The following is a 3,338-nucleotide window of genomic DNA, read 5'->3' on the forward strand; positions in this document are numbered from 1 at the left end:
TGGCTTCTGCAGGGGGGAGCTTTGCTCCATTATCTTAAAGGAATTTTGCCACAATCATCTTTTGATCCTGCTCCCACCAGGGGGGGACGTTTGGTACATGTGAGCCACACCCACAGTTGGCTAGCCCAGGCTGGTATTTATCTGCAAGGCTGCCATCAAGAGGCTTTGTTTTTTTTTTGTGTTTCGGTTTTTGTTTTTGCCCAGATACTCCCTGAAAGATGTGTGTGATGGCAGGCAGGGGGTACATCTGAGGACCGGGGCTGGGATTTAGGGGTTAGTATCAAGCATGGCCCTTGGTTTCTCCTGCAGACACTCTCACATCAAGCACCCTATGGATGGTGCGGACTCCCTATCTCCCAGCCCCCACCCCAGTCCAGAGACAGGTGTTTCTTGTCCACCTCTCCAGATGGACAGCGAGATGCCCCGGGGCAGGTGAGGAGCTCAGAGTCACTGTGCATTGAAGTATAGGGGGACTTGGGCGGGTGTGTGGGTCTCTAGATCAAAGACAATGCTGACGGGCCCCTCCCTCATGGCCCCGTCCATTGGGTCCTTTGCTGCAAACCCAGGAAACTGGGCCTCAGCTCCCTGGCTTCCTTCCCACAAGATTGGGCATTCATGCCCCTGCCTTCCACCACCCTGTCTCAGTTCCTGTCTCTCCCCCCTGAAATGTGTGTCCCTGCCAAGGCCAGAGACCCACAGACCCCAAACGAGAAGTGCCCTTAAGAATCTCCCCAGCCCCCACAGCCCTGGAATAAATTTTGCAGTTAGTTTCCAGCTACCTTTGCCTAGTTACATTCTGGGGTCAAGGCATAAGCTCCTGGGCAGGGGGTTTGGGTGGTGGGCTGGGGTGGGACAATGTTCTGACCAGGATAGAGAGGACTTGCAGACAACCTTTGGTTCAAAACTTGGGGAGGAGAGGTGGGTTGCTGGGGCTGGGTGGGGATATGCTAGGCACTTTTGGACCCTGGGCTTCACCTCACCTTGGGTCCCTGAAGCATCAGGAGGCCTAGGAGATGCTGTGGTCTTCCAGGGGCTCAGCTTCAGTTCTACTTCCCTGGCCATGCCAGCTTGAGTGGAGGGGAGCCATCATTTAATGAGCAACTACTGTGTGCCATCCCTCATCTCACTGTCCCTACAGTAGCCCCGTGAGGCTGGGGTTTAATACGGAGAGAAAAGCACTTGCCAAGGCCCCCCCGGCCAGAAAACCTGGGTCTGTCTGTTGTCAGAACATTGGGCTTTTCCTTTTTGCCCTGCCATGTCCCTCATGAATCCCTGGCCTGTCCCACTGCATACTTGGTGGCAGCAGTGAGCACATCAGAGCTCCCCCTGGTCCTGTCATCCTATCTGCTCTTCAAAGCCACTTGTGCAGGTGGAAGCCCCTGATTACAGATGAGGAAACTGAGACATAGAACACGTGGCTTGTCCCAAGGCCACACAGATGAAAAGTGGACAGCATTGTGTAAAGCTCCATCTTCCTTACTCACTTTGGCCAACTTAAATAGTTAATCTCCAGGGCCACTCTGGTCCTCCCATTGCTTCTGTGCAAAATAGAAAAAGGCACCCCCTTCCAGGGGAATGTAGCCCTGGGCAAATGCCTTGGTAGTGACTTTTATGCAAAAAAAAAGGCATTCTCTTCTTGGTTCCTGCAGAAATGAAGCAGGCACCCTACATCCTGCCCTGGGCAATGCCCAGCCTTGGACATCTCTTGTAGGAGGAGACAATCTTACTCAAATTGCAGTCCGATGTGATGCTTGTGATGCTTCATGTACCTGAGCCGGATAAGATGAAATGATGGACTCTGCTCCTAGAGGGACAGGGGAAGGCACAGGAAGGCTTCATAGCAGAAGCGTCATCCAAATTAGGTTTTAAAGGATGCCCAGGAGTTCCCCGGCCAGACAGGAGTTACGAGCAGTCCAGGCAGAGGGAGCAGTGTGAGCAGAAGGATGGAGGGGTGTCAGCTGGCAATGTTTGGGGACAGGGGAGGGGCAACTGGAAAGGACGCCATGGCCCCATCTCTGGCTCATCCCCCATAGCCCACGTGATTAGTTTGGGAGGAGACAGGAGACGCCCTAAAGGTGAGGGGAAAAGAGTCGGAAGACACTAAAATGCAAGCAGTAAGGGCCCACCAAGTGACCTGCGCACCACCTTGCTGCCCCTTCAGGCTCCATCCCCAACCATTTGCCCCCACAGCACGTAGGGGCCCGCCCTGCTCAGGATAGGGTGGCCTAGCTTTGGCCCAGCCCTTCCTCCACCTTCCTAATGCAGGCTGGGGGCTCTGCTATCCCTCCATGGGGCCGCACTGGCTTCTTTCCAGACACCATCCCCTCCTGGCACCTTTAAGCCCTAGAACATTCCCTCCTCTGGGCCTCAGGGTCTGGCTCCCACAAACTCACACATCTGGCCACAGCTGACATTTCCTAAGTGCCTATTGTGTGCCAGGCTCCGTGCCCAGCACTAGCCCAGGCCTGTGGCAACACCTCATGTTGCTTGCCTCAGAGACCCAATGTCCCCCATGCTACAGATGACAGACTGGGTTTTCAAAGGTAAACAGGCCGCATCCCCTCATGAAACACCTAGAATGGTGCTTGTGTGGGTGGGTCAAACACCCTGGGATAGATTTTGCCCCAGACTCAACCCGGGCAGGGTCAGAGTGGAAGCTACGAAGGCCATTGGGTGCTGGGGGGCCTCTCTGGGCTTCTGCTGCTCCTCACTCAGCCCTGCCCCACTTGCTACAGAGGGGCTACGGTGGCACTGCTCAGCTGTGCCAGTCTGGCCCAGCAGGATCTGAGCCAGGCTGATGCCAGCAGGTGTTTGCAGCTGCTGCACCCCAAGTCCCAGCTCTTTGCCTGCCCCTTGCCTTGGGGCCCACCTTGGTCCCAGGCCTGGTGCTGAGCAATAACATCATCCCTGCTGCTCTCCTCACTCTAAAGCCTATTCTACCAAAGAAGTGTCCAAGACTCAGAGAATAACCTTGCCCAGGGCCACATAGTGGCTGGTGGCAGGGCCTGGTCCCCCAGCCTGACTCAGAGGCATCAAGACTCAGCAGGTCCCTAGTGCCTCCTCTGAGCAGTCTGCCTGGGTGGCTTCCACTCATAATGCCACCATCCTGGCTGCTATGTCACCGGCCATGGAGACCCCAGTGGGGAGACATCACCTCTGAGTCCTCTTTTGTACAGCAAAAGTAACAGCTTTTCTTCTTCCCTCCCTCCTCCCAGAGGGCCTGGACTCTTTCCCCCCTCCCCAGGCCAGTATGAGCCCCCCATCCCACCCCATTCACCCACCTGGGCCCCTGCCCCAGGGACCAGCAGAACCTCAACAGTACTGTTTATTACCACAGA

This window comes from Nycticebus coucang, chromosome 2, assembly GCF_027406575.1.
Source record: "Nycticebus coucang isolate mNycCou1 chromosome 2, mNycCou1.pri, whole genome shotgun sequence".
NCBI lineage: Eukaryota > Metazoa > Chordata > Mammalia > Primates > Lorisidae > Nycticebus > Nycticebus coucang.